This window comes from Dendropsophus ebraccatus, chromosome 2, assembly GCF_027789765.1.
Source record: "Dendropsophus ebraccatus isolate aDenEbr1 chromosome 2, aDenEbr1.pat, whole genome shotgun sequence".
Classification (NCBI taxonomy): domain Eukaryota; kingdom Metazoa; phylum Chordata; class Amphibia; order Anura; family Hylidae; genus Dendropsophus; species Dendropsophus ebraccatus.
In genome coordinates this window covers 89,794,546-89,819,580 of record NC_091455.1, presented here as the reverse complement: position 1 = coordinate 89,819,580, position 25,035 = coordinate 89,794,546, and the positions used below count along the sequence as shown (strand labels likewise).

The 25,035-nt window shown below is 45.8% G+C and overlaps 1 protein-coding gene across 1 annotated transcript in view; it reads right to left on the bottom strand.

The window, feature by feature from the left end:
* MBOAT1 (membrane bound O-acyltransferase domain containing 1) overlaps nucleotides 1-23,022 on the bottom strand; it is a 59,184-nt gene extending 36,162 nt beyond the window's left edge. Inside the window, exon 1 of the mRNA XM_069957938.1 lies at nucleotides 23,014-23,022. The gene's annotated coding sequence lies outside the window, so the exon portion shown is untranslated. The remainder of the gene's footprint in view (nucleotides 1-23,013) is intronic.
* Nucleotides 23,023-25,035: the final 2,013 nt, after the last annotated feature.

Here is a 25,035-nt window from a genome sequence, read left to right as displayed (position 1 = left end):
ATCACTATATAGCGCCCACATATACAGGTGCACCTCACATACATCACTATATAGCACTCACATATACAGGTGCACCTCACATACATCACTATATAGCGCCCACATATACAGGTGCACCTCACATACATCACTATATAGCGCCCACATATACAGGTGCACCTCACATATACAGGTGCACCTCACATACATCACTATATAGCGCCCACATATACAGGTGCACCTCACATACATCACAATATAGCGCTCACATATACAGGTGCTCCTCACATACATCACTATATAGCACTCACATATACAGGTGCACCTCACATACATCACTATATAGCGCCCACATATACAGGTGCACCTCACATACATCACTATATAGCACTCACATATACAGGTGCACCTCACATACATCACTATATAGCGCTCACATATACAGGTGCACCTCACATACATCACTATATAGCGCCCACATATACGGGTGCTCCTCACATACATCACTATATAGCGCTCACATATACAGGTGCACCTCACATACATCACTATATAGCGCCCACATATACAGGTGCACCTCACATACATCACTATATAGCACCCACATATAGAGGTGCACCTCACATACATCACTATATAGCACTCACATATACAGGTGCACCTCACATACATCACTATATAGCACTCACATATACAGGTGCACCTCACATACATCACTATATAGCGCCCACATATACGGGTGCTCCTCACATACATCACTATATAGCACCCACATATAGAGGTGCACCTCACATACATCACTATATAGCGCTCACATATACAGGTGCACCTCACATACATCACTATATAGCGCTCACATATACAGGTGCTCCTCACATACATCACTATATAGCACCTACATATACAGGTGCACCTCACATACATCCCTATATAGCGCCCACATATACAGGTGCACCTCACATACATCACTATATAGCACCCACATATAGAGGTGCACCTCACATACATCACTATATAGCGCTCACATATACAGGTGCACCTCACATACATCACTATATAGCACCCACATATAGAGGTGCACCTCACATACATCACTATATAGCACTCACATATACAGGTGCTCCTCACATACATCACTATATAGCACTCACATATACAGGTGCACCTGTATAGAAATCCTGAATAGAAAAACATCATTCAGTGACTCACAGGTGAAGTCTTCCTTGATCTGAGGCGTCACTTTTGTTTTCCTCTCCCTTCTGGCCTGGACCTCCATGATGATTTCTTGCAGTTAGAATTCGTCTCTTCAGAACCTGCGAGACAAACATCTCAATCTTTGCACTTCTTCAGCAACTTTCTTCCCTTTTCCCACTTATAGGGTCTCAAAATGTAATAATTGTGCTGTTTGGTGCAGTAAAGTCAGTAGGTATGCGAGTTACCCTTTGTATGCTGTGCCACCATATAGTAATAATGTCACCCTGCACTCAACCTATATAGTAGTAATGCCCCCCTGCACTCCCCCCATATGTCCCCCTGCACTTCCTATATAGTAATAATGTCCCCTGCATTGCCCCTATATACTGGTAATGTCCCCCTGCATTGTCTCCATATAGTAGTAATGTCCCCTAGCAATGCCCCATATAGTAGTAATGTCCCCCAGCATTGTCTCCATATAGTAGTAATGTCCCCCAGCATTGTCTCCATATAGTAGTAATGTCCTCCAGCATTGTCTCCATATAGTAGTAATGTCCCCCTGCATTGTCTCCATATAGTAGTAATGTCCCACTGCATTGTCTCCATATACTAGTAATGTCCCCTGCATTGTCTCCATATACTAGTAATGTCCCCCTGCATTGTCCCATATAGTAGTAATGTCCCCCTGCATTGTCTCCATATAGTAGTAATGTCCCCCAGCATTGTCTCCATATACTAGTAATGTCCCCCTGCATTGTCCCATATAGTAGTAATGTCCCCCTGCATTGTCTCCATATAGTAGTAATGTCCCCCAGCATTGTCTCCATATAGTAGTAATGTCCCCCAGCATTGTCTCCATATAGTAGTAATGTCCCCCAGCATTGTCCCATATAGTAGTTATGTCCCCCAGCATTTTCTCCATATAGTAGTAATGTCCCCCAGCATTGTCCCATATAGTAGTTATGTCCCCCAGCATTGTCCCATATAGTAGTAATGTCCCCCTGCATTGTCTCCATATAGTAGTAATGTCCCCCTGCATTGTCCCATATAGTAGTAATGTCCCCCTGCATTGTCTCCATATAGTAGTAATGTCCCCCAGCATTGTCTCCATATAGTAGTAATGTCCCCCAGCATTGTCTCCATATAGTAGTAATGTCCCCCAGCATTGTCCCATATAGTAGTAATGTCCCCCAGCATTGTCTCCATATAGTAGTAATGCCCCCCAGCATTGCCCCATATAGTAGTAATGGCCCCTGCATTGTCTCCATATAGTAGTAATGTCCCCCAGCATTGTCTCCATATAGTAGTAATGTCCCCCTGCATTGTCCCATATAGTAGTAATGTCCCCCTGCATTGTCTCCATATAGTAGTAATGTCCCCCTGCATTGTCCCATATAGTAGTAATGTCCCCCTGCATTGTCTCCATATAGTAGTAATGTCCCCCAGCATTGTCTCCATATAGTAGTAATGCCCCCCAGCATTGTCTCCATATAGTAGTAATGCCCCCCAGCATTGTCTCCATATAGTAGTAATGCCCCCCAGCATTGTCTCCATATAGTAGTAATGTCCTCCTGTACTGCGCCCATATCACCATACATACTCCCCTTTGGTTGCCCCCAGTGTAACTCCACCTCCCCCTTGTATGTATATTAAATTACCCCCCTCGGACCCCTTGCATTAACCCCTCAGTCTCCACAGTAATGCCCAAAGTCCGAATAATGTGCAAAGTTTACGTTTAAAAAAAAACAAAACACTCACCTGTTCTCCGTTCCAGCGCTGATCGGCCTCATCCTCCTGTAGTCTGCGGCTTACAGGTCTTCTCCTACAGGCGGTGCATGATGAAATGACGTCATCACGCACGGCCCGCGGGAGAGGACGTGCGCCGTTCTTCTGTACAGGAGCAGGCAGTCCCTGCTTCTGTACGTACATTACGTAATAAGCTATGAAATGTACGTACAGGAGCAGGGATTTCGCTCCTCCTGTACTGTAGTGAGTGGCAATGCGTACATTGTACGCATTGCCACTTACTTTTCACAGTTTTGAGCGGCTGAGTGGGCAGCCGGCGGCAGTGTGCAGGGCTTCCCTTTCAGCTGTGTGGCCGCACACCACGCAGCTTAAAGGGAACACTGCCTGAGAATCTGCCGCCCCCTCCAGGACCGCAGAAGCGGCACCTAGAGGTGAGGGGGGAGATGTGTGAGGTGAGCGGGGAGATGTGGGAGGTGAGGGGGAGATCCAGAAGGAGGGGGCGCCGCCGGGGGGTCCGTTTTACCACCCTTAGGGGAGGGGGTTGGCAGGGGTGCTGATGATGCTGTGAGTCCGGGTGGCTTGTCGGGCCCTCCTGTGCGCCCCCTAGAATTCGGCGCCCCGTGCGGTGGCCCGGCCCGCCCGGTTATAGAAACGGCCCTGGCCCACATATACAGGTGCACCTCACATACATCACTATATAGCACCCACATACAGGGCCGCTTTAACCAGAGGGCCCATGGTGCACGTGCACCGGGCCCACTGGTTAAAGGGGCCCACCCTGAGCAGGGCCGGCCTTTGCTCTGTGCGACCATTGCGGTCGCACAGGGCTCCGGCCACCAGCCTGCCAGGAGGGCGCCATCGGGATGGGTAAGGTTACCCGTCCATGGCGCCCCCTGCAGGGCCCCCCCTGCGGCGCTCTGTACTGTAGCTATGAGCGCTCAAACGAGCGCTCATAGGTACAGGCAGCGGCACTGACAGGTCGGGAGCTATTGGCTCCCTACCTGTCAGTCATCCTTGTGGCCGCAGGCAGAGGCCGCTTTCCCGCAGTGGTATCGGCGCTGAGTGATCGCAGGCAAAGCACTGCCTGCGGCCATAAGAGTGAGGTGAGGTGAAGAGAAGAGGAACACGCGGACCCAGGTGAGTATAAAGTGTTAGTTTTTTTTGTTACTTGCTATATGGGAGGGGGGGAAGCCCAAAGGGGGGCTATATATACTGGGGGGGATGGGGTGCACAGGGGGGTATATATAATTTGGGGGCCACACAGGAGGTATATTTAAACTGGGGGAGCGCAAAGTGACAGGGGATTATATAAAAGGGGGTGCACAGGGGGGTATATATATCTGGGGGCACAGGGGGTATATATATCTGGGGGCACACAGGGGGTATATATATAACTAGGGGCACACAGGGGGTATATATATATCTGGGGGCACACAGGGGGTATATGTATATCTGGGGGGCACACGGGGTATATGTATATCTGGGGGCACACAGGGGGTGTATATATATATATAACTGGGGGCACACAGGGAGTGTATATATATAACTGGGGGATGCACGGGGGAATTATATAAAGGGGGTATATATAACTTGGGGAGCACACAGGGGGGTATATATAACAGGGGTGCACAGGGGGATTATATAAAAGGGGGGTGCACAGGGGGGTATATATAAGTCAGGGAGCACACAGGGGGCTATATAGGGGCGCACAGGGGATATTAATACTACTGTGGGGTGCACAGGGGGACTATATACTACTTGGAGGAGCACAGGGGATATATACTACTGTGGGGTGCACAGGGGAACTATATACTACTTGGGGGAGCACAGGGGATATATACTACTGTGGGGTGCACAGGGGGACTATATACTACTTGGGGGAGCACAAGGGGGTATATATACTACTGGGGGATGCACAGTGGCGGGTATATATAACTGGGGGAGCACAGAGGGGGCTATATACTAATGGGAGCAGCACCTAGTGGTCTATAGCACTAGGGGCAGCACACAAGGGGTCTATATACTACTGGGGGCAGCACCTAGTGGTCTATATACTACTGGGGGCAGTGCATAAGGGGTCTATATACTACTGGGGGATGCACAGAAGGGGCTATATACTAATGGGGGCAGCACCTAGTGGTCTATAGTACTAGGGGCAACACACAAGGGGTCTATATATTACTGGGGGCAGCACCTAGTGGTCTATATACTACTGGGGGCAGTACAATGGGGTCTATATACTACTGGGGGTAGCACACAGCTCTATATACTACTGGGGGCAGCACACAGCTCTATATACTACTGGGGGCAGCACACAGCTTTCTATACTACTGGGGGCAGAACACAGCTTTCTATACTACTGGGGGCAGCACACGGCTTTCTATACTACTGGGGGCAGCACACGGGTCTATACTAACATTAGGGCTGCACAGAGGGGCCTATACTATATAGGGACCTTACTACTATATTGGGGCACAGAGCATACCTAATTATTAAGTGGGAGCACAGAGGGGTGTAACTACTAAATAGGGGCACAGAGGGGGTAACTACTATATAGAGGTACAGAGGGGTGTAACTATTATATAGGGGCAAAGAGGGGTGTAACTACTATATAGGGGCACAGAGGGGTGTAACTATTATATAGGGGCACAGAGGGGTGTAACTACTATATAGGAGCACAGAGGGGTGTAACTACTATATAGGGGCACAGAGGGGGGTGACTACTGTATAGGGGTACAGGGGACCTTACTACTGTATGTGTTGGAGCCTAAAATGTTTCTCTGGCAGATTCTGGAGAGAAGATTCACAGCCGGGGAAGACTTAAAGGTGGCCCAGGCTGGAAGGAGTGAAAGAAAAGGTGAAAGACTCTGAGAGAAGACGCCCCCTGTGAGTAAATGGATGTAACTGTTATAGCGCTGTAGTGATAGGGGTCATGGTGTGGCGGTATTGTGTAATGGTATCATTGGTGATATCTTTATAAGGTTATAAGGTAACTACTGTATGTATTGGGGCTCCTAATACAGTGTGGTGGCATTCAGAGCATTATACTGTGTGTGGAGCTCCGATTTTGATAACGCTGGGTTGGGGGGGGGGGGCACTCTTGAGGGCTGTGCACTGGGCCCACCAATGTATTAAAACGGCCCTGCCCACATATACAGGTGCTCCTCACATACATCACTATATAGCGCTCACATATACAGGTGCACCTCACATACATCACTATATAGCACCCACATATACAGGTGCACCTCACATACATCACTATATAGCACCCACATATACAGGTGCACCTCACATACATCACTATATAGCACTCACATATACAGGTGCTCCTCACATACATCACTATATAGCGCTCACATATACAGGTGCACCTCACATACATCACTATATAGCGCTCACATATACAGGTGCTCCTCACATACATCACTATATAGCACCTACATATACAGGTGCACCTCACATACATCACTATATAGCGCTCACATATACAGGTGCACCTCACATACATCACTATATAGCACTCACATATACAGGTGCACCTCACATACATCACTATATAGCGCCCACATATACAGGTGCACCACACATACATCACCATATAGCGCCCACATATACAGGTGCACCTCACATATCACTATATAGCACTCACATATACAGGTGCACCTCACATACATCACTATATAGCGCCCACATACACTCATCTGCCACTTTATTAGGTACACCATGCTAGTAACGGGTTGGACCCCCTTTTGCCTTCAGAACTGCCTCAATTCTTTGTGGCATAGATACAACAAGGTGCTGGAAACATTCCTCAGAGATTTTGGTCCATATTGACATGATGGCATCACACAGTTGCCGCAGATTTGTCGGCTGCACATCCATGATGCGAATCTCCCGTTCCACCACATCCCAAAGATGCTCTATTGGATTGAGATCTGGTGACTGTGGAGGCCATTTGAGTACAGTGAACTCATTGTCATGTTCAAGAAACCAGTCTGAGATGATTCTAGCTTTATGACATGGCGCATTATCCTGCTGAAAGTAGCCATCAGATGTTGGGTACATTGTGGTCATAAAGGGATGGACATGGTCAGCAACAATACTCAGGTAGGCTGTGGCATTGCAACGATGCTCAATTGGTACCAAGGGGCCCAAAGAGTGCCAAGAAAATATTCCCCACACCATGACACCACCACCACCAGCCTGAACCGTTGATACAAGGCAGGACGGATCCATGCTTTCATGTTGTTGACGCCAAATTCTGACCCTACCATCCGAATGTTGCAGCAGAAATCGAGACTCATCAGACCAGGCAACGTTTTTCCAATCTTCTACTGTCCAATTTCGATGAGCTTTTGCAAATTGTAGCCTCAGTTTCCTGCTCTTAGTTGAAAGGAGTGGCACCCGGTGTGGTCTTCTGCTGCTGTAGCCCATCTGCCTCAAAGTTCGACGTACTGTGCGTTCAGAGATGCTCTTCTGCCTACCTTGGTTGTAACGGTTGGCTATTTGAGTCACTGTTGCCTTTCTATCAGCTGGAACCAGTCTGCCCATTCTCCTCTGACCTCTGGCATCAACAAGGCATTTCCGCCCACAGAATTGCCGCTCACTGGATGGTTTTTTTTTTCGGACCATTCTCTGTAAACCCTAGAGATGGTTGTGCGTGAAAATCCCAGTAGATCAGCAGTTTCTGAAATACTCAGACCAGCCCTTCTGGCACCAACAACCATGCCACGTTCAATGGCACTCAAATCACCTTTCTTCCCCATACTGATGCTCGGTTTGAACTGCAGGAGATTGTCTTGACCATGTCTACATACCTAAATGCACTGAGTTGCCGCCATGTGATTGGCTGATTAGAAATTAAGTGGTAACGTGCAGTTGGATAGGTGTACCTAATAAAGTGGCCGGTGAGTGTATACAGGTGTATATCATTATTATTCTTACAGGGAAATTATCATAATCATAACCTACCTGTAAGTGAGGAGCCCTGAGGGCAATGGAGATAAATATGGTCAAAGGGACCCCATGGTTGGCAGAAAATATGGGCACCAAAGTCAACACAAAATTGTGATTTAGGGTGCGCTCACACGTACAGGATCTGCTGCAGGGTTCACACACAGTATATTTCAGTCAGTATTTTGCAACCTCAACCAGGAGTGGGTTGAAAACACAGAAAGTCTCTCTTCACACAATTTTGAAATTGAGTGGATGGCCGCCATATAACAGTAAATAACTGCCATTATTTTAATATAACAGCCGTTGTTTTTAAATAACAGCAATTATTTTCCGTTAAATGGCGGCCATCCACTCAATTTCAACATTGTGTGAACAGAGCCTTTCTGTGTTTTCAATCCACTCCTGGTTTTGGTTGCAAAATACTGACTGAAATATACTGTGTGTGAACCCAGCCTTAAAAATAAAATTGACTTTGGGCTAGGGCTGGGCGATATTGGCCTAAATCAATATCGCGGTTTATCGCATATGTAGCTGCGGTAACGATAATTGGACGATAACTATGACACGCCCCCTTTGTAAGCCACACCCTTTTTACAAGCCAGACCCACTCGGCCGTGCCAAACTGGGGATAGTTTGTTTCAATAAAGTTAAAAAAAGTACAGTAACTCAATGAGCAGCAACCCAAGCTATGTACACACTACAGGACATGTATATACAGGTATACAGCTATGTGCACACTACAGGACGTGTATATACAGGTATACAGCATACAGCTATGTGCACACTACAGGACGTGTATATACAGGTATACAGCTATGTGCACACTACAGGACGTGTATATACAGGTAAACAGCATACAGCTATGTGCACACTACAGGACATGTATATACAGGTAAACAGAATACAGCTATGTGCACACTACAGGACGTGTATATACAGGTATACAGCATACAGCTATGTGCACACTACAGGACGTGTATATACAGGTATACAGCATACAGCTATGTGCACACTACAGGACGTGTATATACAGGTATATAGCTATGTACTATAGGTACCCAGAGTATATATGATGGGTATATAGTATATACAGGTGACATTACAGGGACGTACATTATAGGGGGCTGTAGATGGCACTGCACTGACACGCTGTGAAGATATCTATCTATTCCCTATCTATCTATCTATCTATCTATCTATCTATCTATCTATCTATTCCCTATCTGTCTATCATCTATCTGATTATCTATCTATTCCCTATCTATCTATCTCCTATCTATCTATGTATCTATCTCCTATCTATCTATGTATCTATCTATCTACAGTATGTATCTATCTATCTATGTATCTATCTATCTATCTCCCTCCTATCTATCTATCTATCTATCTATCTATCTATCTATCTATCTATCTATCTATCTATCTATCTATCTATTCCCTAGATCTATCATCAATCTATCTATCTATCTATCTATCTATCTATCTATCTATCTATCTATCTATCTATCTATCTATCTATTCCCTATCTATCTATCTATCTATCTATCTCCTATCTATCTATCTATCTATCTATCTATTCCCTATCTATCTATCTATCTATCTCCTCTACGGGGAGGCGGGCAGGGGTGTATGGGTTTACGGGGAGGCGGGCAGGGGTGTATGGGTTTCCGGGGGGCGGGCAGGGGTGTATGGGTATACGGGGGGCGGGCAGGGGTGGATGGGTACACAGGGGGGCGGGCAGGGGTGGATGGGTACACAGGGGGGCGGGCAGGGGTGGATGGGTACACAGGAGGGCGGGCAGGGGTGGATGGGTACACAGGGTGTCGGCAGGGGTCTATGAGTATACAGAGAGCTGCATGCATATGCTCCTCCACCTTAAGCTCTGACCGGCATCCCTGCACACACAGGACATTAACATGTGCAGCGCTCGCCGGGAGGGGGAGTTGGGGGACCGGCACCAGTCATGTCCGAGCGCCCTTCTCCTCCGGCCGTTGAGCGCTGCACATGTTAATGTCCTGTGTGTGCAGGGACGCCGGACGGGACAGGATCGGTGGGACAGGGGAAGGGCTGTGCACTCAGGAATATTCTCCCCTGGACCCTGCTGCTCCTCCACTTCCCGCGCACACACCGGCCTCACTGCACACACAGGACATTAACATGAAGCGCTCGCCGGCCGGAGGAGAAGGGCGCTCGGACAGGACTGGTGCCGGTCCCCCAACTCCCCCTCCCGGCGAGCGCTGCACATGTTAATGTCCTGTGTGTGCAGGGACGCCGGACGGGACAAATACTGCGGGACGTGCCTCGGACGGGACAGGGGGAGGGCTGTGCACTCGGGCATTCTCACCTGGGCCCTGCTGCTCCTCCACCTCCCGCTCTGATTCCGGCGTCCCTGCACATAACGTGCAGCGCTCACGCCGGGCCGCGACTTTGCGTGCAGGAGCTCTCTGGGAAATACAAAATTACCGCAGATACCGTCCTGGCTAAGTTGAGGTCGGTTAACCGACGCCAGTGACCGTATCGGTATTTTTGCGGTATACCGCCCAGCCCTACTTTAGGCCATTGATGTCACACTGCCAGCACACAGAGAGGGATGCCCCACATCACACCAAGGAGAGTCCAGCCCGGCCTAAAGTGGTTCTGGGTGTTCTTCATCATTAGGAATGCTCCAAGCAGATTGCCTCCTATTCCCCAACTGTGGCAGCCCGGCACATGGGCTGGATCGTTAAGGATCTGTGCAATGTTCAGCATGGAGAAAATGTTTCAGTGACATTCCTAATGATGAAGAGGGTGGGGAGGAGGGACGGAGGAGTGGTGCAAAGTTAGGGCACAGATACTCCCGTTTGGCACGGGTTTCAAGTTTAAAAGTATTTTTTTATGACAATAACTGCATCACCTGCCGAACGGACCCCAGGACAGATCTTGGATTAATAGCAGCTATCCAAAGGTACAAGTGGTTTAGGGGGTCAGATTGTGGGTACAGAGTCGCTTTAAATCACAATTTTGTGTTTTCACTTTGATGACCATTTTTATGCCAATCGTGGGGTTCTTTTGGCTATTTTTATCTCCATTCTCTTCAGGGCTCCTTACTTATGGGTAGGTTATGATTATTATAATTTCCCTGTAGGAATAATGGCTAAAAACAGGAGGAAAAATCCAGTGAATAAGAAACTACTGAAAAAAACTAACTTCAGCCCTGAATAAGAAACTGGCCGAATAAGAAGGCAACTTCAGTATCGTCCATATATACAGGTCCACCACAGCTCACATACATCACCATATAGTGCTCACATATACAGGTCCACCACACCCACATATATCACCATATAGTGCTCACATATACAGGTCCACCACATCCACATACATCACCCTATAGCGCTCACATATACAGGTCCTTCACACCCACATAGATCACCATATAGCACTCACATACATCACCCTATAGTGCTCACATTTACAGGTCCACCACACCCACCTAGATCACCATATAACACTCACATGTACAGGTCCTTCACACCCACATACATCACCCTACAGTGCTGGCCAAAAGTATTGGCACCCCTGCAATTCTGTCAGATAATACTCAATTTCTTCCAGAAAATGATTGCAATCACAAATGCTTTGGTAATATTATCTTCATTTATTTTGCTTGCAATGAAAAAACACAATAAAAAAAGGCAAATAATTGATCATTTTACACAAAACTCCAAAAATGGTCCGGACAAAAGTATTAGCAACCTCAACCTAATACTTGGTAGCACAAAATAACTGCGAACAACCACTTCTGGTAACCATCAATGAGTTTCTTACAATGTTCTGCTGGAATTTTAGACCATTCTTCTTTTCAAATTCCTCCAGGTCCCTGAGATTTGAAGGGATTCTGAGATCTCTCCACAGGTGTTCTATGGAATTCAGGTCTGGACTCATTGCTGGCCACTTGAGAAGTCTCCAGTGCTTTCCCTCAAGCCATTTTCTAGTGCTTTTTGAAGTGTGTTTTGGGTCATTGTCCTGCTGGAAGACCCATGACCTCTGAGGGAGACCCAGCTTTCTCACACTGGGCCTTACATTATGCTGCAGAAGTTTTTGGTAGTCTTCAGACTTCATAACGCCATGCACACGGTCAAGCAGTTCTGTGCCAGAGAAAGCAAAGCAACCCCAAAACATGAGGAAACCTCCGCCATGTTTAACTGTAGGGACCATGTTGTTTTTTTTAAGTTCTCTTTTTTTCCTGTAAACTCTATGTTGATGCCTTTTCCCAAAAAGCTATACTTTTGTCTTATCTGACCAGAGAACATTCTTCCAAAAAGTTTTTGGCTTTTTCAGGTAAGTTTTGGCAAACTCCGGCCTGGCTTTTTTATGTCTCTGGGTCAGAAGTGGGGTCTTCCTGGGTATCCTACCATAGAGTCCCCGGATAGTACGGGTTGACACTGTTGTCCCCTTAGGCTAGGTTCACACTGCGTTTTCAGCATCCGTTTAACGCATCCGTTTTTTGCAAAAAACGCATAAAAAACGGATTGCAAAAAACGGATTCATTTGTGTGCATCCGTTTTTCCATTGACTTCCATTATAAAAAAAAACGGATCCGTTTTTTTTTGGCGGACCAAAACGGACCAAAAAACGTTGCTGACCCTATTTTTCTGGACGTTAAAAAAAACGGATACGTTAAACGGATGCTGAAAACGCAGTGTGAACCTAGCCTTAGACTGCAGGGCAGCTAGAACTTGTTTGGATGTTAATCCGCACAATTTTACGTTGAAGGTAGGAAGGTTAGCCACAGTGCCATGGGCTTTAAACTTCTTGATGACACTGGGCACGGTAGACACAGGAACATTCAAGTCTTTGGAGATGGACTTGTAGCCTTGAGATTGATCATGCTTCCTCACAATTTTGCTTCTCAAGCCCTCAGACAGTTCTTTGGTCTTCTTTCTTTTCTCCATGCTCAATGTGGTACACAAAAGGACACAGGACAGAGGTTGAGCCAACTTTAATCCATTTCAACTGGCTGCAAGGTGCGTGCTGTTAATTACACAAATTAGAGAAGCATCACATGATTTTTCTAAGGGTGCAAATACCCTCCCCGCCCCTTTTGTTTGGTGTGGAATTATATCCAATGTGGCTTTTTGACCATTCTTTTTGTGGTTTTCCATTAAAGACAAATTAAATTAAGGAATTAATACCAAAGCATTTGTGATTGCAATCATTTTCTGGACGAGATAGAGTATTATCTGACAGAATTGCAGGGGTGCCTATACTTTTGGCCAGCACTGTATAGCGCTCACATATGCAGGTCCATCACACCCACATACATCACCCTAAAGCGCTCACATATACAGGTGTGCCCTGATAAACCTATTCCTGACTGGTAGTCAGAATGTATGTATAAACCAAATGTGCCCCATGCACTATGTAAAAGTGGCCTTCAAGTTACCAGGAAATATTTATGAAGTCTGCACTGCGCTAGTACTGCCACTGAATAAAAACCATTGTACAAACCCCCAAATAATGACAATATACTGTAGTGATTGCAGTGCAGTTACATCCAGGAGATGTCTTCTCTCATCAGAGTTGTTCACTTTCCCTTATCTTCTCCATTCGGTCTGGGCACAACTTTTATCCCCCTTCTGTGCCCATAATAACAATACTCCCCTCTTGTGTCCCCAAGAAGTGATAACCCCCCTCTCCTTTGCCCCCAAGTAGTAATAATTTCCCATAGTAGCAATAATCCTCCCTCCTGTGCCCCCAAGTAGTGATAAACTCTATCCTGTTCCCCTATGTAGTAATCATTCCCCCTCCTGTGCCCCAAGTAGCAATAACCCCCCTTCTGTGCCACAAAATAGCAATACTTCCCTCTCCTATGTCCCCCAAGTAGTGATAATCACTTCTCATATGCCCCCAAGTAGTGATGATCCCCCATCCCATGTGCACTGTAGTAATGATTCATCCCTCCTGTGCCCTGTTAGTGATGATCCCTCTCCTGTGCCCCCCCAGTAGTGATAATCCCCCTCCTGCACCCAAGTAGTGATGATTTGCTTCTCCTGTGCCCTCCAGTAGTTATAATCCCCTCTCCTGTGTCCCTCAGTAGTGATGATTCCCCCTGTACTCCCCAGTAGAGATAAGCCCCCCTCCGGGGCCCCCCCATCTCCTTCCCCAATGAAATAAAAACACAAACAAGCTACTCACCTCTCCAGTTGCTTCCACTGAATTCTGCCTGGAGCAGGCTACTCATTGATTTCATGGAGTAGCCTGTGTAAAGCAGACATTACTAGCTGCTCCAGATCACTTCTGGGTCGCAGGCCTAATGCAGCATGCTGTCTAGAAGTGAAAGAGACAGAGCAGAGAGCTGATCGCACACTGCTCTGTGCCTCCTGTCGGCTTTGTCTGCACCTTTACAAGGATACAAGAAGGAAGGCTCGACATGGAAAGGAACAGTACCCCAGTAACATAGTAGACAAGTCCTAGCACTTACCAAAGATGTTTTTTATTCAGCTTCACATATCCATTCACAGTATGAACACAGGATGCGTTTTGACAACAGCCTTTTTTTTTAACTACTTTACACACACAAGGACACAGATGACAGCAGCGGCGCCCCTGGAGTCCCTGCTTCTTTAAGCATATTCCGCTGTGCAGTATTCTATAAGCGTAGTGTTCCCTGCTCCTGTACTGTAGTGAGCAGTCATGCATATAATATATGCATTGCCGCTTACTGTCTCCACCCACCACTGTGCCCTAGGCTACAGACCACAAGTGACAATGGGTAAGATGTGATTTTTTTTACTTGCGGCCTGTGTAATATTGTTGTGATGTATGTTTATTTGTGAGCTCAGGGTAAGAAGTATGTGTTAGATGGTATCATTGACAGTGCCCTAGCAGTTGATAATAATGAGATATGGCATGTTAGCATTACGATATGGTAAAATATATAACTTGTCTTTATTGTCTGATTTGAATCCCGTATTGATTCTTTCATTATCTGCACTTTAGAGATACTATATTGCTTATACCCCCATTAGGTAAATTTTTTTTATCACACAGCTTGGTGTATTTCATGTTTAGAATTGCCTCTTGGTTTTATAATTTATGTTGTGTTCTATCTAAAAATCACCAGGATCCTGATCCATCAAAATGTTTGATATGCCATAGAACATGTCAAAGTTTTTTTTTTTAAAGTGTCACTTCAGAAAACTTTTGACATGTCATAGAGACATGTCAAAAGTTTTGATCGGTCCAGGTCTGAGTGCTCAGACCCGTACCGATCTGGAGATAGAGCCGGGAGAAGACGCACTACAGGGCGTCCTCTCCCGGCTCTGAGTCATGCAATCAGTCGGCTCCATGGAGCTCCATTATAAGTCAGACTGATCATGTGAGTCAGAGCAGGGAGAAGACGTGCTACATCGCATCTACTCCTGGATCTATCTCCCGATCGGTACGGGTCTGAACACTCAGATCTGGACCAATTAAAACTTTTGACAAGTCTCTATGACATGTAAAAAATCTTTTGAAGTGACAGTGACGCTTTAAGTAACATGGACATTTTAACTGCTTAACCTCTTAAGGACATATGACGTACCCGTACGTCATATGTCCTCATTAGCACTTGAAAACGGGGCCGCGCGGCGACCCCGCTTTAAAGCGCCGCGGTCCCGGGTGCCGCGTGTAGCCCAGGACCGCCGCTATTAGCGGGCACGGTCTGATCGCCGTGCCCGCTAATTAGCTAATCAGAGGCAGCTGTCAAAGTTGACAGCTGCCTCCGATTACCGGAGGCAACCGTTCCCTGGTGTCTAATGGGTGTCCCCTGGTGTCTCTGTTACTGATGCTGGCCGGGGACTCGTCCAAGATGGCGCCGTCCCCGGCTCGGTACTCGTTTGTTTCCGGCTGCAGCAGCCGGAAGTAAACGAGTACCTATCTCATTGATCTCTGCAGCATATCTATGCTGCAGAGATCTCAATGAGAGATCAAAGTATATATACTAGAAGTCCCCCAAAGTGTTGTTATAGTAAAAAGCCCCCTCCCCCAATAAAAGTCTGAATCACCCCCCTTTTCCCAGGTTTTAAATAAAAGTAAACAAATAAATAAATAAACATGTTTGGTATCGCCGCGTGCGTAATCGCCCGAACTATTAATCACATTCCTGATCTCGCACGGTAAATGGCGTAAGCGCAAAAAAATCCCAAAGTGCAAAATTGCGCATTTTTGGTCGCATCAAATCCAGAAAAATGTAATAAAAAGCGATCAAAAAGTCGTATATGTGCAATCAAGGTACCGATAGAAAGAACACATCATGGCGCAAAAAATGACACCTGACACAGCCCCATAGACCCAAGAATAAAAGCGTTATAAGCCTGGGAATGGAGCGATTTTAAGGAACGTATATTTGTTAACAATGGTTTGAATTTTTTATAGGCCATCAGATACAATATAAGTTATACATGTTATATATCGTTTTAATCGTAACGACTTGTGGAACATGCATAACAAGTCAGTTTTACCCCAGGGCGAATGGCGTAAAAACACAGTTCCCCCAAATAAAAGAAATGCGGGGTTTTTTTCAATTTCACCACACTTTGAATTTTTTTCTGGTTTCGTAGTGTACCAAATGCAAAAATTCAGCCTGTCATTGCAAAGTACAATTAGTGACGCAAAAAATAAGGGCTCATATGGGTTTCTAGGTGGAAAAATGCAAGTGCTATGGCCTTTTAAACACAAGGAGGAAAAACCGAAAACGCAAAAACGAAAATGGGCCCCGTCCTTAACCCCTTAAGGACCGGGCCTGAAATGGCCTTAAGGACCGGAGCAAATTTTATGAATTTGACCAGTGTCACTTTATTCATTAATAACTTCGGGATGCTTTTACCTATCCGGCTGATTCTGAGATTGTTTTCTCGTGACATATTGTACTTCACATTTCTTGTAAATTGGAGTCGATACTTATAACGAATCTTTATGAAAAAACCCAAAATAGCGTGAAAAATTGTGAAAAAATGCATTTTTCCAACTTTAAAACTTTTCTGCTTATACAGAAAATGGTTATACCACATAAATTATATATTAAATAGCATTAGCAACATGTCTACTTTATGTTGGCGGCATTTATTAAACTATATTTCATTATTTTTAGACAATAGGAAGCTTAAAACATTAGCAGCAAATTTCCAAATTTTCAGTAAAATTTCAAAATCAGATATTTTTAGGGAACTGTTCAGGTTTAAAGTGTATTTGAGGGGACTGTGTGTTCGAAAGCCTCACGAAGCACCCCATTTCAGAAACTGCACCCCCTAAACTCTGCAAAAGCACATCCAGAAAGTTTTTTAACCCTTTAGGGGAGTCACAGAAATAAAAGCTAAGTGTGTAAGAAATTTGAAAATTTTAATTTTCTGTGCAGAGATTTTATTGTAATCCAATATTTTTCATAATTATAAACCTATTACCAGAGAAATGCACCCCAATATTGATTTCCCCGTTTCTGCAGTTTATAGAAATACCTCATATGTGGCCCTATTGCGCTATTTCACGCAACCACAAGCCTCAGATATAAGGGAGCGCCTAGTGAATTTCAATGGCTCCGTTATTTTTGGTCATTTTAGACTGTACCACTTCAGGTTGGCAGAGGCTCTGGGGTGCCAAATCCTAAAAAACACCCCTAAAGGGACACCATTTAGAAAACTACACCCCTCAAGGAATGTAACAAGGGGTGCGGTGAGCATCTGGACCCCACAGGTGCTTCACAGATTTTCCAAACAATATGGCTTGAAAAAAGACTAAAGTATTTTTTACACTAAAATGTTGTTCTAGCCTTCAATTTTTCATTTTCACAAAGGGATAAAAGGAAAAAAAAAACACAAAACATGTAGCGCAGTTTCTCCCGAGTACGGAAATACCCCACATGTGGACATAAAGTGCCAAGCGGGCGCAGGACGAGCCTCCAAAGGGAAGGAGCGCCAATTGGCTTTTGGAAGCTGGATTTCACTGGAATGGATTTCAAGGGCCATGTCGCATTTACAGAGCCCTCGTGCTGCCAAGACACTGGAAACCCCCCACAAGTGACCCCATTCTGGAAACTACACCCCTCAAGGAATCTAACAAGGGGTGCAGTGAGCATATGGACCCCACTGGTGACAGGCACAAATGTGGAAAAATGTGACGTGAAAGTGAAAATTTTCATTTTTTCACTTTCATGGCACAAATGTGCCCGTCATCCAGGGGTCCATATCCTCACTGCACCCCTTGTTAGATTCCTTGAGGGGTGTAGTTTCCAGAATGGGGTCACTTGTGGGGGGTTTACAGTGTTTTGGCAGCACAAGGGCTCTGTAAATGCGACATGGCGTTCATCATCCATTCTAGCCAAATCCAACCTCTAAAATCCAAATGGCGCTCCTTCCCTTCGGAGGCTTGCCCTGCACCCACATGGCGCTTTATGTCCACATGTGGGGTATTTACGGACTCGGGGGAAATTGCTCTACACATTTTGTGTTTTTTTTTCTCTTTTAACCCCTTGTGAAAATGATAAATTCAAGGCTAGACCAACATTATAGTGTAAAAAATTTAATATTTCATTTTCACGCCACATTGTTCCACATTTGTGCCCGTCACCAGTGGGGTCCATATGCTGACTACACCCCTTGTTACATTCCTTGAGGGGTGTAGTTTCCATAATAGGGTCACTTGTGGGGGGTTTAACTGTCTTGGCAACACAGGGGCCTTTTGAATGCAACATGGCCCCTCGAAATCCATTCCATCCAAATCCAGCCTTCAAAAACCAAATGGCGCACCTTCCCTTTGGAGGCTTACCCTGCACCCGCATGGCGCTTTATGTCCACATGTGGGGTATTTCCGTACTCAGGGGAAATTGCTCTACACATTGTGGTTTTTTTTATCTTTTAACCCCTTGTGAAAATGAAAAAATCAAGACAAGATCAATGATTTAGAGTAAAAATTAAAAAAAAATTACACTAAATGTTGGTCTAGCCTTGATTTTTTTCCATTTCCACAAGGGGTTAAAAAAGAAAATGAACACAAAACGTGTAGGGTAGTGTCCCCTGAGTACGAAAATACCCCACATGTGGACATAATTTGCCATATGGGCACAGGGCAAGTCACCAAAGGGACAGAGCGCCATTTAGAGGCTGGAATGGGGGATGGAGGCCATGTCGCAATTACAAAGCTCCTGTGCTGCCAGAACAGTAGAAACCCCCGACAAGTGACCCAATTCTGGAAACTACACCCCATAAGGAATCTAACAAGGGGTGCAGTGAGCATATGGACCCCACTAGTGATGGGCACATGTGTAGAACATGTGCCGTGAAAATAAAAAATACAATTTTTTTCATTTTCACGTCCCAAATGTGGCCGTCACCAGGGGGCCATATACCCGCTGCCCCCCTTGTTAGATTCCTTATGGGGTGTAGTTTCCAGAATGGGGTCACTTGTGGGGGGTTTCTACTGTCCTGGCCGCACAGAGGCTTTGTAATTGCATCATGGCATCCTCTAATGGGAATGGCGGCCATACCTATTTAGCTGGGGAAAAGGGACAATTCTAATTTATTTGGGGGTATTAGGCCAATTATTAGTTTATAAGGTTGGAAATGACAGGTGTCCATCAAATTCAACCTGTGTTGATCCAGAGGAAGGCAAAAACCCTCGTGAGGCAGACGACAGTAGCCTCATCACAGGGGAAAAATTCCTTCCCGACTCCATAATGGCGATCAGAATAATCCCTGGATCAACGTGACCCCTGAAATAGGAATAAGGGACAAAATTTAGATAATGTAGAACCCCAGTGACGTGTGGTGCGCCTTGGAGCGATCCAGTATACAGAGGCCGGGGTGATCAGGACAGGTGGCACACTGGTAAATGGCGTCCTTCCTGATCCCCCTGTTACACCACACTCTGCGCTTCTTCTGGGGTCTCCCTTTCTCCAGTGTTGGGGACGTCACCTGGAAAATGTTGTCCTGGTGCGATACGGGGTCCTTCATATCCAGAAGCGCTGGGTCCGCTCCATGGCTGCTAAATATTAGGGCGCTATTACTGCTTCTGATATGTTCGGATCGTGCCGCAAGCTACAGTAGCTCGGGCAGCGAGGGGCCAGAAGAGGGGGTGCTGGTATAAAAGTTATCCCCGTACAGGTGGTGACCTTTATCCAGCAATGGGAAGATCAGTTCCCGGACGATGTCCCCACTAACTCCGAGGATGGGGGGGGGAGTGGGCATCTGGGGGCTGGATTCGAGTGTCCCTTCCTTCATACACCCTAAGGGTACGTGCACACTGCGGAATCGCGAAGGATAACCCTTTGTGCATTCCGCAGTTGGCACCCGCCGGCGGACTGATGCAGGCGCACGTCTCCGTCCGTGTCGTAGACTCCATTCTATGCACGGGCGGATTCCGCTCTGCGTCCAACGTGTTGATGGAATGACGGATGATGGAATCCGCCCATGCATAGGATAGAGTCTATGACACGGGCGGAGACGCGCCCCTGCATCAGTCCGCCGGCGGGTGCCAGCTGCGGAATGCACGAAGGGTTATCCTTCGCCATTCCGCAGTGTGCACGTACCCTAAATCTGTAAGTGTACCCTGAGGTACGCTCACAGAGTTTGTAGAATTTCACGCCATACCGTCATCTCTTATTGGGACGGTACTGGCAGAAAAGACGTGTCTGGGGGGCAGCGTACGCTACGCTACTCCCAGACACGTCACTGGATGATGAGGAGGATGAGGATGAATGGAGGAACGAAGGACCCCCCATTCATCCTCACTGGCTGTTTCGGTGTCGGAGGAAATAATAATGTATGCGTCCGATACCGAAAACACCCTGGGGGCCATCTTTATATGGGGATTGGTATATGGGGTATGTAGTGGTGTAGTGTCAAACTTTATTCAATGTAGTGTGGTGTAATGTAGTGTTTTTTTACGTGTTTTTTACAGTAAGTATACAAAAAAAAATTGGGAAAAAAAATTTTTTCTTTACTACATTCTGAACATCCCTGTAGTGGCTGATACGTGTATTACACTTATCAGCCGCTAGGGGGCAGCAGAGCGCAAGATCCGAAAATAGACGACGCTGGAGCCGGAAAAATACGAAAAAAGACGACGCTGGAGCCGGAAACAGACGATCGGGACTCACGGAAGAAGCCGAAGTCCCGACAAGATGAAGAGGACGCCGGGAACCCGGAAGACGCCGATCAGGACCCCGGGACAGGTGAGTAATGTACAAATACCTGCTCCGGACCCCTCAGCTACCTAGCTGAGGGGTCCGGAGCAGGTATTTATTACTTGTGGGGACTTTGATCGCTGTGAACGGCGATCGGGACGGTGGTACCGTGACCACCATTACTTTTTACAGTAATGGCGGTCGGTGCCGTCCTCGGACAGCACCGACCGCCATTTTTTTCCGGGTCATCGGGCCACCGATGGCCCGGAAAGGTTCCGATCGCCGCTATGGGCTTATCAGCCAATAGCGGCGATCGTCGGCATGGGGGGGGTTAACAACCCTCCATGCCGACAGGGAGAGATGGCCTGCTATGTATTATAGCAGGCTATCTCCCCCGATCGGGGCCCGGCCGGCCGCGGCGCCCGTTTAAAGGGCTGACGTACCGGTACGTCATGGGTCCTTAAGTGACAGTGATCCATGACGTGCCGGTACGTCATGGGTCCTTAAGAGGTTAAGGGGTTAAAGCGTAACTGTCATTTCAGGGTCATTTTTCTGAAAACATTAAATATCAACAGTACAAACGATTTTAAGAAACTCTGTAATAGGTTTTATGTACTAAAAAAGTTTCCTTCTGTACTGAAAAAGCAATCTCCCAGCCTCCCCCCTCACATCAGATGAAGCAGGATTTCTGTTTCCATTATGTGGCTATGGAGAGGGGAGGGGCAGTTAGGAGTGACTGAGCACTGAGCAGTCTTCCACAGCACAACACTCTGCGATCTTCTCTCAGTAAGTTCATAGATAAGCACTGACCTTTCTGACACCTGAATTTAGCGTTTTAGCTGCCCAGACAGCCTACAAACAGCTGACCTTCATGTCACCTCTTCCTGCTCCCTCATCTCCCTTGGCCCCTCCCCCTTTCATAGGCTTACAATGGAGAGAGCAGAGCCCGTCTTCACTGGCTTCTCTGTAATAAAGACGTGTTTGCCTGATAATGCACAGATAAGAAGTCAGGGGGGGAGGCTGGGAGATTGCTTCTTGAGTACAGAAGGAGGCTTTTTTGGCTTATGAAACCTATTACAGAGTTTCTTAAAATCGCTTATACTACTGATTTCTGCAATAAAAAAAACATGACAGTTACGCTTTAAGGACATAGTGGAATTTGACCAATTTTTATTTTTCTCCTTCTAAGAGCCATATCGTATTCAATTTTACATCTACGGACCGTTTAAGAATTTTGTAATAACTCCTTTCAATCTACTATGTTTACGTGTTTTTTTGTTTACGCAATGCACTTTACGGTAAAACTGACATGTTATGTTCATTCTATAGGTCATTCTGAATACAACAATACCCATGTTTACATAGCTTTTCTAATGGTTTACTATGGTTTAGTATTTTTAGTATGGTTTTTGGGGTTTTTTCAAACAATTATAATTCAAATTGTTCCTTTGACTTATATAGCGTTTTTTTCTTTTCCCCCTATGGAGCAGTTGGTGATCTCATCTCATCTTTTAGCTAAACGACCTATTGTTTTTACTGGTACCATATTGGTGTAGATAGTAGTTTTTAATTGCTTTTTATAAATTTTTTGGCACCTAATGTGACCACCCCCCCAAAAAATAAAATAAAATCAGCATTCCTGTTTTTTCTCCTCATTTGGTTTAACGCTGTTCACCGTGTGGGATAGTAACATAGTAAATAAGGTTGAAAGAAGACAAGAGTCCATCAGGTTCAACATAGGGAAATCCTACTGTGTTGATCCAGGAAGGCAAAAACCCCCATGAGGCAGACGACAATTGCCCCATCACAGGGAGAAAACTCCCTCCCGACTCCAATGGCAACCAGAACAATCCCTGGATCAACGTATCACCGGAAATCTAATGCCCATAACTTGTAATATTATATTGTTCAAGAAAAGCATCCAGGCCTCCCTTGAACTTATTTAATATATCGGCCATGACAACATCATGTGGCAGAGAGTTCCACAGTCTTACCGCTCGTACAGTAAAGAACCCGCGTCGATGCTGATGATGAAATCTTCTTTCCTCTAGACGTTAAGGATGCCCCCTTGTCATGGTTACAGACCTAGGAGTAAAAAGATCACTACAAAGATCTCTGTACTGTCCCTTCATATATTTGTACATTGTGATCAGATCGCCCCTAAGACATCTTTTTTCCAGCGTAAATAACCCCAAGCTTGATAACCTGTCCTGGTACTGTAACCAACCCATTCCCTCAATGACCTTTGTTGCCCTCCTCTGCACCCGCTCCAGTTCAGCTGTGTCCTTCTTATATACCGGTGCCCAAAACTGTACACAGTATTCCATATGTGGTCTGACCAGTGATTTATAAAGAGGCAAAACTATGTTCTCATCTTTAGCATCTATACCTCTTTTGATGCATCCCATTATTTTATTAGCCTTGGCAGCTGCTGCCTGGCACTGATCACTAAAGTTGAGTTTACTGTCCACCAATACCCCCAGGTCCTTTTCCGAAGTAGTTTTACCCAGTGTTTTATTATTTAGCACATAACTATGCTTATTATTTCTACGGCCCAAGTGCATAACCTTACATTTATCCACATTAAACTTTATTTGCCATTTCACTGCCCAAGCCTCTAGCTTCTCCAAATCCCTCTGTAATATGATATTATCCTCCTCTGTATTGATTACTTTACCCAGTTTAGTATCATCTGCAAAAATGGAGATTCTACTCTGTAGCCCCTCTACAATATCATTAATAAAAATATTAAAAAGAAGTGGACCCAACACTGACCCCTGTGGTACCCCACTAGTAACTAAAACCCAATCTGAATATGTTCCATATGTTCCAATCTGAATATGTTACTTACCCATTTGCATACGTTTTCCCCGAGTCCCAGCATCCTCATTTTGTAGACCAACCTTTCATGCGGCACAGTATCAAATGCCTTTGAAAAGTCCAGATACACAACATCCACAGCCTCCCCCAGGTCCAGTCTATAACTTACCTCTTCATAGAAGCCGATCAGATTAGTCTGACAGGACCGATCCCTTATAAATCCATGCTGGTGCTGCGTCATAAGATTATTTTCATTAAGATACACCAGTATAGCATCTCTTACAATCCCCTCAAATACTTTACCTACTATAGATGTTAGACTTACGGGCCTGTAGTTTCCAGGATCACTCTTTGACCCCTTCTTGAATATTGGTACCACATTAGCTATGCGCCAGTCCTGTGGAACAATCCTTGTCGTAATAGAATCTTTAAATATTAGGAATAACTGTCTGTCTAACACAGTATTTAATTCTTGCAAAACTCTAGGATGGATACCTTCTTGGCCCGGTGACTTATGGATTTTAATGTTTTTAAGGCGTCTCCCCACTTCTTGTTGTGTTAGGCAGGTGAGATTTATGGGAGGATTTATATTATCCCTAGTCATGTCCTCTGTTATGGGATTCTCCTGTCAGGAACCGGATAGCAGGACAATACAAGACAGTGAGCCCTAAACTCAGCCCCGCCCACTGTCCTCTACCTACTTGCCACAATCCGCCCTAAGATGGTGGCGAGCAACTGGGCGGCGGTCCCTACACTGGCTAGGTGGGACACAAAGACAAGACAGACAGACAAAACACAATAAAGAATGGTCGACAGTCCGGGTCACAACAATCGGGGAGCGCAGTACAAAAACACAATCCAAAAAGCAAGGTCAATAAACAGACAGTATGGTCAGGGGCAGGCAGCTAGCAGGGATAGTCAGAATACAAGGCAAAGTAGTCAGAATAAACACAGAGCTAAACAGAGGCAGAAGCAGGCTGAGACAAGCTCAATATCCGGCAAGGCACAGGCAGAAGCTGCAATCTTAAATAGGAGACCAGGAACCAAGTCCAGAAGATGATAGGAGGGACCAGCTGTCAATCACTGAGGCAAAGGCAGGTTAACCGTTACATGACCAGAGGAAACTTAGCAGCATAGACACGGGTGGGGCAGGGAAAACAATTAGCAGACCAGAAGAAATAAGACAGTTCAGACAG